Source organism: Chelonia mydas, chromosome 6, assembly GCF_015237465.2.
Source record: "Chelonia mydas isolate rCheMyd1 chromosome 6, rCheMyd1.pri.v2, whole genome shotgun sequence".
In the NCBI taxonomy this organism is placed as follows: domain Eukaryota; kingdom Metazoa; phylum Chordata; order Testudines; family Cheloniidae; genus Chelonia; species Chelonia mydas.
In genome coordinates, this window is record NC_051246.2 from 17658790 (window position 1) to 17671337 (window position 12548).

Here is a 12548-nt window from a genome sequence, read left to right on the forward strand (position 1 = left end):
ATTTTTATCAAACCTTCCCCAGGAAGGTGGGGGGTAACTTTTGGGAGGATTTTTTGGGGGAAAGATGTTTCCAAACTGACTCTTTCCTAATAATATACCGGTTAGGTGTTTGGTCGTGGCAGTGAAAGTCCAAGGGCAAAAGGTAAAATAGTTTGTACCTTGGGGAAGTTTTAACCTAAGCTGGTAAAAGTAAGCTTAGGAGGTTTTCATGCAGGTCCCCACATCTGTACCCTAGCGTTCAGAGTGAGGAAGGAACCTTTACACCTCCCCATTTCCACCCAGGTTGGGAGGTAAAACTCTGCAGATAAATTTTGAAACTCTGGGGCTGCACTGACCAGGGACAGAGACTTCTGGGTTGTTGGACTTTTGGGACTTTGGGTGACTTTGGGGTTGCTGGACTAAAGAACCAAAGGGAAAGGACACGGCCCAATTTGCTTGGGGTGGGTTTTTGCTCATGGGTTGTGTTATGAATCGTGTTGGTGGTGTTTCCCCAACATAATGCCACATTGTTTCTCTCTGTTATTAAAAGACTTTTGCTACACTCAGACCCTGTGCTTGCGAGAGGGGAAGTATTGCCTCTTAGAGGCGCTCATAGGGGGTGGTATATATTTGTCCCAGGGTACTGGGTGGGGGCTTGAGCCGGTTTTGCATTGTGTTATTGGAATGGAACCCCTAGATACTGAACCCCTGCCCTTGGTGCTGCCAACTCTGACAGGCAGAAGGGTTACAGTAATGTTAAGAGGAACCCTGGCCCTCGTGGCTGCTGGCATCACCTGGCAGAAAGGTTCCACATGGCACTGAGAGTGTAAACTCCTCCATTCTTCTCTGGTTTGGCAGTAAATACCCTGAGCCACAGAGTGGGGAAATTGTGATATAAACATTCTCATGCCTGCAGGAATTGGGGATGTCTAACCCCACCTCCTAGTGAGTGGAGTGGGGAGCAATTAAATGAAGGTATAAGCCTGGCTCAACATTCCTTCTTTCTACCCTCTCCATGTTAGCCTGGCCTAACATCAGGTCCCTCATGATGGCACTGAGAGCATTAAAGCTCTCCGAAGGCAAAGCCTGTGAGCAGTAGAGGAAACAGGGTTGTCTGAACTGTGCAGTCCCAAAAGAATTCCAAGCTTCACTTCATGCTACCACCACTTCAGCCCTGCTGGAGACCTATGAGAAACAACTGTTCTGGTCTGGAATTTCATTACTTTGTAACATGGTATGGGTGGGAGTGGGGAGGCTGTCTTTCATGTGTGACTAAACTAGAATTGGGTTTGCCCCCTGTCTGGGTCATTCACTGCTCTGTGCCTCAGTTTCCCCATGCAATAAGACACTCTGAAGAGGAAAGATTATTGATGCCCCGCAGGGGTCCCATCATTCTCTGGGTTATCTTCCTCCCCCTGTCACCCCTGAAGTCACACCACAGAGGAGAGGGGTACGTGGCACAGGGTCATTTGACTCACCACAGCCCTTGCATAGCCTCCTCGGAATTGGTCAAAACTCTCCTGGAAAATGGGGTTTTGTAAACAATTTTTGTGGGGGAAATTGTCACTTTTGACAACTTCCAAACAAGCTTGTGGTGAAATGGATTTTTTTTTTTCTTTCCAAAAACCTAAAGCAAAAAATTCAGATTATTCTGGAGGACTGTGTGATGCTCTGTACCTCAGAGGAACACCCTGCACCCCCATGTTCATCCTTATAATACGATTGTGTGATATCCAATGCAAAGTTTGTCATGTCAGGTGTCTTCAGAAGGCTCATGATGCACTGAGCATTGTTGTTACAATGATGTTATAGGTTGTAATTTCATGGGTATATAGTTATGAAGCTGAAAATGTGTCCTCATGGCTTAAAACAAGCTCATCAGGATATGTATGGGACAAACCCAGCCCAGCCTCACAGGAACAAAGGATGCTGGCCTAGGCAACAACAAAGGATCTGTTGGACTCTCGAGTGAGTCACCCCACCTCCCTTGGTTAGTTTGGGACTACAGTGAGGTAATGCTCACCCCATAAAGCATCATAGACTCTTGCTGGCGCTCCCTCCATCTCCAGTCAGCCCCTGGCTGTGCTGGGATCTGGACTATAAGACCTGGTATTTAGCAGTTCTGCCCACCTCCCCTGGATTGCCTCACCCTGCTGCTTTCCCATAGGAGACATTGAGCAATGCCCAGCAGTATGGGCAGGTCTGTGCCCCAGAGACCGGCACAGACAGAGATGGCTGGGGCTGTCCTCCCTCCCCATGGCCTCTGGGTGCTGCGAGGAGCCAACTGGCACCACAGATTGGGGAAAATTCCATCTGTCATAATTCCCACCCTTCCCCCTGCTGAATTGGTGTGGCTGGCCCTGGGTCATGTCTTGCTGGATGGCGGTTGGACTGCAAGGCTGGCTAATAACTACACCCCACTGAAGTGGCATACCAGTGTAATGGAGAGGGAATTTGAGCTTGTTGATTTTATTCCTTCCTGGTTTCCCAGGTCATTGGGTGTAGGTGGTCCTGGCAATAGGTTGGGATTGAGGGGCATCAGCAAAGCTGTGGGTGGTGGGAGAGAGCGGGGAGCCCAGGGCTGGGATAGAAGTGGGGAGGTGGGTTAGGATTGTCTGGCATTGGCACAGGTCTCTGGGGGAGCATAGGGCTAGGATAGCAGAGGGCTGCAGGTTGGGATTGAGGGGCCTTGGCAGAGCTGTGGGGGAGGCCAGGGCTGCGGGGACAGGGGACTGTGGGTTGGTATTGAGGCTTATCACCAGAGCTGTGTGTGGCAGGGGTCCCAGGGATGGGATAGCGGGGGTCTAGGGTCAGGTTTGACGGGCATCAGCAGAGCTGGGTGGGGGCTCAGGATATCAATAGAGTGGGTGGTTCTGTGGTCCAGGACTTCATTGAATTCAGCTAAAGCTGGGCCTGCCCAGCACCTCTGAATAGCAGGGCCCAGGAGTCTCAAATTAGGCACCCAAAACTAGTGGGTGCTTGAAAAATTAGCCTTTGAATGTTCTGTGCCTCAGTTTCCCGTCAGTAAAATGGAGGTGATCATCCCTTCCTCACTCACAAAGTGTGGTGGGGAGAGGTAATTCATCCATCTGTGCATAGCACTCTGAGATCCTTGTGTAGCTCACAGAGCTAGCTTCAAGATATTTTATGTAGCATTACTGTAAGAAGACTACAGGCCTACACCCTGTGAAATATTTAGTTTAAGTAGTTAGCAGGAGGCTTTGAGGTCTACAAGCCTTAGTATAAGTGAGTTACCTGACAGTGGCCCTGAGTTACTGGGGAACTGGGAATATTAAGTTTAGGGGATTTTTGTATAATATGATACCAGCTGTAACAGGGACTTGGGTGGCCGGACAGGTTAGTGGTTAGATTGCCTGGCTCTACGCCCCGTGCTGGGCTGAGTAGTCTCAGCCTTTAAGGCCAGGGAGGGTTAGGGGGACCTGGGCCTCCCTCTCTAGCGGGTCCCAGCCCAGGGCCCTGTACATGTCAACTCCTGAACAGGGGGTTGGTGTCCTCCCAGTGGGGAGTCAGAATCCACTGCTCTGGGCTACTTCCTACAGTCTGTTCAGTTTGGGGTGTGGGTCCAATCGACCAAGCAGCTTGTTTCCTGCAGGATTCCCTCTGGGGTCCAGGTGGTGCCTTGCTGTGGTCCCAGACTCCTTTGGGTGGGGCAGTCCCAAGATGGTGAGGGTGTGCCTCAAATGTCTCTGGGGTCCGCTCAGTCAGTTACCTCCAGTGCTGAAGGTTCCTTCACAGTCCCCCGTGCTGAGGCGATGCGGGGGAAGGGGGACATGGGGTCACGTGTCCCCACAGATTTCTGCCTTCCATTTAGGAGCCGGTGGATTGAAAGCTGGTGAGAGCTGCCCAGCCCACTTGGGCTCCTGGCTCTGTGCTGTGGGAGCCGGAGTGGTGGCTGGCCCCCTGGTGCCGGCCCCTGCCCACGGAGCCTGGCTGCCATGAAAGGCTCCTCATGGTGCTTGCTCACTGCTGTCCTGGTGCTCCTGGCTCTGCTGCAGCTCCTCAGCCCAAAGACGATGCATGGGGCAGTCTCTTCCCCCACACTATCCAGAATTATACTTCATCTCTGCCTGCTTTGCTGGGGAACCAGTCCTTACTTCCAGGTGGCAGCCCTGGCTGGTGCTCCATCCATTCAGGTCAAGAGACAGCTAGTTCCTGCCTCTTTGCCAGTAGTCAGCCCTGAACTGAGTGAGGCTCCTTTCTTTTCTCCTCCCTCCAGGCCTGGCATTGGCTGCAGGTATAGCAAGCAGGGCTAGCTGGGTCCAAAGGCTTTCTTTAACTCCTGCTGTGCTGGCTGGCAGTTTTTCTGCTTCATTGCACCAGATAACTTCAGGAATACGAACGAATACCAGCTTTCGGATATTTTAGGATCGGAACATCTACAAAAGTACAACCATAAATTTGCCTTTGCAATGCATTGACATATATGATAATAAGTTGAGATCATTAATATACTCCCCTGTAGGATCAGGACACCCCAACATTGTAAGGGTGTGGAAGTCAGTTATGGACAAAGGAGGCCAGGTGTTTATATAACTATTCATGGCAGTCACCAGGCCGCATAATAGGCCAAACTGCCATGTAAGCTTTGAGTTCTTGCCCATCGAACTTGTTTGATGTGCCAGAGACAGGGTTGTAGGACCCTTGTGGAACACCACCTCTTTCCCACCACTAGGTCTCCATGAGAAAGGAGTGAGTATATGTAAGGGATGGTGCCAGACACGGTCTTAATTTCACATTATAGCTACATTCCCTTTTGGGTTGGAACATTTGTGTTTTTACTAATTATGCTAACAACAGAATGTAAAGCTTTGCTTTGCCAGCAGCGTAAACGCTGTTCATGCCGGTGTGCACGGCCAGACACTGAACTTCATTCTGTTGTGCCTGATTCTGTGACGAGGACCTTTTAAACCTCAGAATTTTAATCAGTGACTAATTGGGAATTCTTAAAATTCAATATATAATCAGTAACCACTCAACAAATCTGGCTACAGAGTGGCACCTGAGCATGAATCCTGAGGAGCACTCAGGAGTGTCCTCCCCTCACCTGTGGCTTAGACCCTAGGGCAGGATAGACTCACCTTTAGGTAAACTGGAGTTAGAATTGTTCTCTGCCAACCACTTTTTCCCAGGCACTGAATCTGCCTCAGTCATGATACTTCCTTTCTCTGTTCTGCTTTTCTCTTTTGGTTCTGGTGTAGTTGGTGACGGTGGTATTCCTTTTGCTGTCTTGCTTGGCCAATTTCACAGTGAGTGGAATAATGATGTTCCACAGTGTTCCTGTTAACTAGTCAATTTGTTGTTTTGAATCTTGCAAGAAGTGGGGGGGATGTCATGCTGTTTGAAGTTTATACACATGTTAAGGGGGCTTTGTAAGTTGTTTTGTGAAACTAAATTCAAGGTACCTAAAGTTGAAAAAGCAGCAGGATCAGGGGTGGGGACCCACGCTTTGAGGTGGTGGGGGAACTGATTTTATTTTAGTCACCAATAGGGCACAGTAGAATCATAGAATATCAGGGTTGGAAGGGACCTCAGAAGGTTATCTAGTCCAACCCCCTGCTCGAAGCAGGACCAAGTCCCAATTAAATCATCCCAGCCAGGGCTTTGTCAAGCCTGACCTTAAAAACCTCTAAGGAAGGAGATTCTACCACCTCCCTAGGTAACGCATTCCAGTGTTTCACCACCCTCTTAGTGAAAAAGTTTTTCCTAATATCCAATCTAAACCTCCCCCACTGCAACTTGAGACCATTACTCCTCGTTCTGTCATCTGCTACCATTGAGAACAGTCTAGAGCCATCCTCTTTGGAACCCCCTTTCAGGTAGCTGAAAGCAGCTATCAAATCCCCCCTCATTCTTCTCTTCTGTAGACTAAACAATCCCAGCTCCCTCAGCCTCTCCTCATAAGTCATGTGTTCTAGACCCCTAATCATTTTTGTTGCCCTTCGCTGGACTCTCTCCAATTTATCCACATCCTTCTTGTAGTGTGGGGCCCAAAACTGGACACAGTACTCCAGATGAGGCCTCACCAATGTCGAATAGAGGGGAACGATCACGTCCCTCGATCTGCTCACTATGCCCCTACTTATACATCCCAAAATGCCATTGGCCTTTTTGGCAACAAGGGCACACTGCTGACTCATATCCAGCTTGTCGTCCACTGTCACCCCTAGGTCCTTTTCCGCAGAACTGCTGCCTAGCCATTCGGTCCCTAGTCTGTAGCGGTGCATTGGATTCTTCCGTCCTAAGTGCAGGACCCTGCACTTATTCTTATTGAACCTCATCAGATTTCTTTTGGCCCAATCCTCCAATTTGTCTAGGTCCTTCTGTATCCTATCCCTCCCCTCCAGTGTATCTACCACTCCTCCCAGTTTAGTATCATCTGCAAATTTGCTGAGAGTGCAATCCACACCATCCTCCAGATCATTTATGAAGATATTGAACAAAACCGGCCCCAGGACCGACCCCTGGGGCACTCCACTTGACACCGGCTGCCAACTAGACATGGAGCCATTGATCACTACCCGTTGAGCCCGACAATCTAGCCAACTTTCTACCCACCTTATAGTGCATTCATCCAGCCCATACTTCCTTAACTTGCTGACAAGAATACTGTGGGAGACCGTGTCAAAAGCTTTGCTAAAGTCAAGAAACAATACATCCACTGCTTTCCCTTCATCCACAGAACCAGTAATCTCATCATAAAAGGCGATTAGATTAGTCAGGCATGACCTTCCCTTGGTGAATCCATGCTGGCTGTTCCTGATCACTTTCCTCTCATGCAAGTGCTTCAGGATTGATTCTTTGAGGACCTGCTCCATGATTTTTCCAGGGACTGAGGTGAGGCTGACTGGCCTGTAGTTCCCAGGATCCTCCTTCTTCCCTTTTTTAAAGATTGGCACTACATTAGCCTTTTTCCAGTCATCCGGGACTTCCCCCGTTCGCCACGAGTTTTCAAAGATAATGGCCAATGGCTCTGCAATCACAGCCGCCAATTCCTTCAGCACTCTCGGATGCAACTCGTCCGGCCCCATGGACTTGTGCACGTCCAGCTTTTCTAAATAGTCCCTAACCACCTCAGATCAGTAATTTAGGATCTGTCCAGATCTGTAAGTAGACTGGCAGACTTTAGCACCTGTTCCGATCTGTGAGTAAACTGGCAGAGTTTAGTAAACATCCTGACAGGAGCAAGGCCCTGCAGCCGAGCCAACTCAGTATGCCTGTCTGTAGGCCTAGCTTGAAATAAGTAACTTGCCACATTTCTTAATGGGGTGTGATTTCTTAGCCTGGTCTACACTACGAATTTAGGTTGGATTTAGCAGCGTTAAATCGAATTAACCCTGCAACCGTCCACAAAACGAAGCCATTTTTTTGACTCTTAAAACCGATTTCTGTACTCCTCCCCAACGAGGGGATCAGCACTGAAATCGACATCGCCGTTTCGAATTAGGGTTAGTTTGGATGCAATTCAAAGGTATTGACCTCCGGGAGCTATCCCACAGTACACCATTGTGAGTGCTCTGGACAGCACTCTGAACTCAGATGCCCTGGCCAGGTGTACAGGAAAAGCCGCAGGAACTTTTAAATCTCATTTCCTGTTTGGCCAGGCGAGCTCATCAGCACCGGTGACCATGCAGTCCCAGAATCAAAAAAGAGCTCCAGCATGGACTGAACGGGAGGTACTGGATCTGATCGCTGTATGGGGAGAGGAATCCGTGCTATCAGAACTACGTTCCAAAAGACGAAATGCCAAAACATTTCAAAAAATCTCCGAGGCCATGAGGGACAGAGGCTACAGCAGGGATGCAACACAGTGCTGCGTGAAATTTAAGGAGCTCAGACAAGCGTACCAGAAAACCAAAGAATCAAACGGACGCTCCGGGACAGAGCCCCAGACATGCTGCTTCTACGCTGAGCTGCATGCAATTCTAGTGGGGGCCGTCACCACTACCCCACCCCTGTCCATGGACTCTGATGATGGAGTACTCTCCGCCATGCCTGAGGATTTTGCGGGTGGGGAAGATGAGGAGGAGGATGAGCTTGGGGAGAGCACCCTGCACACTGTTCTCCCCGACAGCCAGGATCTTTTTATCACTCTGACTGAAATACCCTCCCAACCCTACGAAGCCGGAGAAGGGACCTCTGGTGAGTGTACCTTTTAAAATATAATACATGTTATAAAAGCAAGTGTTTTTTTAACGATTAAGAAGCCCTGAGGACTTGGAATGCATTCGTGGCCAGTACAGCTACTGGAAAAGTCTGTTAACGTGTCTGGGGATGGAGCAGAAATCCTCCAGGGTCATCTCCATGAAGCTCTCCTGGAGGTACTCTAAAAGCCTTTGCAGAAGGTTTCTGGGGAGAGCAGCCTTATTCTGTCCTCCATGGTAGGACACTTTACCACGCCATGTTAGTAGCAAGTAATCTGGTATCATTGCATGATAAAGCCTGGCAGCGTATGGGCCCGGTGTTTGCTGACATTCAAGCAACAGCCGTTCTTTATCTCTCTGTGTTATCCTCAGGAGAGTGATATTGTTCTTGGTAACCTGGTAGAAATAGGGGAATTTAATTAAGGGAACATTCAGAGGTGCCCATTCCTAATGGGCTGTTTGCCTGTGGCTGAACAGAAATGTTCCCTGCAGTTAGCCACACGGTGTGTGTGTGTGGGCCATTGGTGCTGAGCTGTTCGCGTTTGGCTAGAAGGGATCTTCTCTGATACCAGCCACGCGGTGGTGGGAGGGGTAAAGCGATCATCCCAGAGAATTGGATGAGGGGGAGGGTTAGTTTGGTTTCTGCTGCTGCACGTTAACAGGAAAACCACTGCACTAAATGGCCAACTCAATGGGCTTTGCTTGGTAGGGGAAAGGAGGGCGCTGCAGTTATGAAGGTTGCAGAAGCCAAAAGACTATGGCTTACCATGGCCGCCTGCAAGCTGAATTCTGTTGCCCAGCCCTGCGTGTGTGATCTCTAACACCAAAGCCGCAGGCACTCAATATAAGATGCAAAATGCGACCTTGTACCAAAATCACATGTGCTATGTAATGTGAATAGTGTTGTTCACCATGAAAGAGTATAGCCATTGTTCTGTAAAATGTATCTTTTTAAATACTTCACTCTCTTTTTTTTTCCTCCAGCAGCTGCAAATGTTTCAAGCCTCCCTCCTCCATCCCAAAGGCTATCTCAGATAAGGCGGTGAAAAAAACGCATGCGCCATGAAATGTTCTCTGAGCTCATGCAGTCGTCTGGCACTGACAGAGCTCAGCAGAATGTGTGGAGGGACACAATAGCAGAGTACAGGAAAGCGGCCAATGAACATGAGGAGAGGTGGTGGCAGGAAGATCAGAGGAGGCATGAGGCAACGCTATGGCTACTGCGGGATCAAACGGACATGCTCCGGTGTCTGGTGGAGGTTCATGAATGGCAGCTGGATCACAGACTGCCGCTGCAGCCCCTGTTTAACCGCCCTCCCTTCTCCCCAAGTTCCATAACCTCCTCACCCAGATGCCCAAGAACGTGGGGTGGGGGAGGCTCCGGGCACCCAACCACTCCACCCCAGTGGACAGCCCAAGCAACAGAAAGATGTCATTCAAGAAGTTTTAAAGTGGCCTTTTCCTTCCCTCCTACCCTCCTCCCACACCCCACCTGGGCTACCTTGTGAGTTATCTGCCTATTTTAATAATCAATTCATAAAGAACCCATGCTTTTTTAAATGATAGAGGCTTTATTTCCTTTGCAAGCAAGCTGTGATCGAAGGTGGGAGGGCGGGTGGCTTACAGGGAATTTAGAGGCAACCAAGGGGCGGGTTTTCATCAAGGAGAAACAAACAGAAGTGTCACACAGTACCCTGGCCAGTCATGAAACTGGTTTTCAAAGCTTCTCTAATGCGCAGCACTTCCTACTTTGCTCTTCTAACCGCCCTGGTGTCTGGCTGTGCGTATTCAGCAGCCAGGCGATTTGTATCAACCTCCCACCCCACCAGAAATGTCTCCCCCTTACTCTCACAGAGATTGTGGAGCACACAGCAAGCAGCAATAACAATGGGAATATTGGTTTCGCTGAGTGAGTCAGTAAACTGCACCAGTGACCCTTTAAATGTCCAAATGCACACTCTACCACCATTCTGCACTTGCTCAGACTATAGTTGAACAGCTCCTGACTACTGTCCAAGCTGCCTGTGTACGGCTTCATGAGCCAGGGCATTAAGGGGTAGGCTGGGTCCCCAAGGCGAACTATAGGCATTTCAACATCCCCAACAGTTATTTTCTGGTCTGGGAAGTAAATCCCTTCCTGCAGCCATTTATACAGTTCCTCAAGACGTGAGCGTCATGAACCTTTCCCGGCCGTCCCACGTTGATGTCGGTGAAACATCCCTTGTGATCCACCAGTGCTTTCAGCACCATTGAAAAGTACCCCTTGCAGTTTATGTACTGGCTGCCCTGGTGGTCCAGTCCCAAGATAGGGACATGTGTTCCGTCTATTGCCCCACCACAGTTAGGGAAACCCATTGTAGCAAAGCCATCCACTATGACCTGCACATTTGCCAGAGTCACTACCCTTGATAGCAGCAGCTCAATGATTGTGTTGGCAACTTGTATCACAGCAACCCCCACAGTAGATTTGCTCCCTCCGAATTGATTACCGACTGACCGGTAGCTGTCTGGTGTTGCGACTCGCTTGTGAACTGTGAGGGCTGCTCTCATCTTGGTATTCTGGTGCTTCAGGGCAGGGGAAAGCAAGTCACAAAGTTCCATGAAAGTGCCCTTATGCATGCGAAAGTTTCGGAGCCACTGGGAATCATCCCAGACCCGCAACACTATGCGGTCCCACCACTCTGTGCTTGTTTCCTGGGCCCAGAATTAGCGTTCCACAGCATGAGCCTGCCCCAGTAACACCATGATCTCCAAATTGCTGGGGACCACAGTTTTAGAGAAAACTGTGTTCATGTCCTCATCACCGCGCTGCCGTTGCCTCCTTGCCTTGTTTTTCAGGTGCTGGTTCTGCATAAACTGCACAATAATGCGCAAGGCATTTACAATGGTCATAACTGCTGCAGTGAGCCAAACGGGCTCCATTCTTGCTGTGCTACGGCGTCTGCTCAGGCAATCCAGGGAAAAGGGCATGAAACGATTGTCTGCCGTTGCTCTGATGGAGGGAGCGGCGACCGACAACATGGTTTACAGGATTGGCTTACAGGGAATTAAAATTAAGAAAAGGGGTGGCTTTGCATCAAGGAGAAACAGAATGGCCCCCTCAAGTGTAAGTGCCAGGCCGAGTTGATAGCAGCAAGGGCCGGGTTCAGTACACAGGGGTTCCCTCTCATCAAAGCAAATGCAAAACTGGCTCGAGCCCCCACCCAGTGACCTGGGAAAATCTTACACACACCCCTGGGCACCTCAAAGAGGCAATACTTCCCCTCTCGCAAGCACAGAGTCTCGGTGTAGCAAAGAATCTTTAATAACACGAGGTAAACGACATCAGCATTAAATTGGGGAAACACTACAACTAGGGTTCATCAACCAAACCATGAGCAAAGACCTACCCCAGCAAATTGGGCCATGTCCTTTCCCTCGCATTCTGGAGTCCCACAACCCAAACGTCTCTTGAGTCCAGCAATCCAAAAATCACCCAAAGTCCAAAAAGTCCAACAACCCAAAAGTCCAGCCCCAGAATTCAAAAGTTCATCTGCAGAGTGTTACTTCCCAGTCTGGGTGAAAAATGTGCATGTGTGGGGGGGAAGAGGTAAGGGGGCACCTTACGTGATCTGAAGCTGACTGCCCCACAGCTCCATAGGGCTTCACTCCAATCCGCTCCACAAGCCGTCCCACAAACTGCTCCGCTCAGCGTCCCACAAGCAGCTCCCGCCTTCCCAGGAATTGCTCCACCAGGCAGTCCACGAACAGCTCCCCAACTACTTAACACAGTGCTCAGTGATTTCAGCTCTTAGTAATTTTAGCTCTTTAGTGATTTCAGCTTGTAGTAGTGGGAGCCTTAGTGCACTATAAGGCCAAAGTGAATTCAGCTCAGCACCTGTAGCTAGACTCCTAATAGACCCAAAATTAGCTCTGATATTCCACAGTGGAGAGAGACAGAGGTGCAATTGATGTTTCAGGGCCCCCACCCCAGTACTAATACCTGTCTCCAGACTCTCTCCATTCACAGAGTTTTGGAACCCATGCCCCTTGCCTAGCGAGTGCTACACAGTTGATGGCGAGTCCCTCTATCATAACAAAAGGCCAAGTACAGTTCCACTGTCCTTGATTCCCATAATCAGGGTAATAACAATTTATTCTTCCTGCCCCAAAAACAGAGACACTGGGGATCCCACAGCAGCCAAAGTGACCATTTGGGCAGCTATGGCCTCATTCTAGGCGGGGTGGGTGTACCTATGCACGTGAGATCAGCCCCTGAAGTTCTTTTCCACAACTTGCCACACCTCACCACCAGATGTCAGGGTGGAGCTCATCCTGACTCTGCTTACACAAGGATAGAACTCAAAACTGGGTTTAGAAGGCCGTTGATTTCACAGAGGGAGGGAGGAGAAAATGAATACAAAACAA